Raw genomic sequence first — 404 nt, forward strand, 5'->3', positions numbered from 1 at the left:
GCCACTCCAGTATTCTTGCCTAAAAAATCCCATGGACAGGAACCTGGTGGGCTACAGTCCAAAGGGTCACAAAGAGTTGGACACGATTGAGCATGCACGCAACACAGCTGATCACACAGCCATGTAAGTGAAGCCCTGTCCCACCCATCCGGGAGGAAGTTTAACTAGCCATGGGGCACCAACAGTAGCAAATTCTTGGCCAAGAGACCCACGTCCTGTTTACTGCACTCCAATTTAGATTGGGAGTTCAAGGCTCCTCCAGAAAGGGCAGAAACTGCCCCCTCCCTGCAGCCCCCTCCCTCTGGAGGGGAGGGGAGCGGATTCTCCAGTCCGGGGCTGGCAATGGAATGTTGTATCGTTGGTTGCCCAGGCGACCAAGGCCTGCTGGGTGGCTGCCTTCCGGG

This window comes from Oryx dammah, unplaced genomic scaffold (assembly GCF_014754425.2).
Source record: "Oryx dammah isolate SB20612 unplaced genomic scaffold, SCBI_Odam_1.1 HiC_scaffold_12, whole genome shotgun sequence".
Lineage (NCBI taxonomy): Eukaryota > Metazoa > Chordata > Mammalia > Artiodactyla > Bovidae > Oryx > Oryx dammah.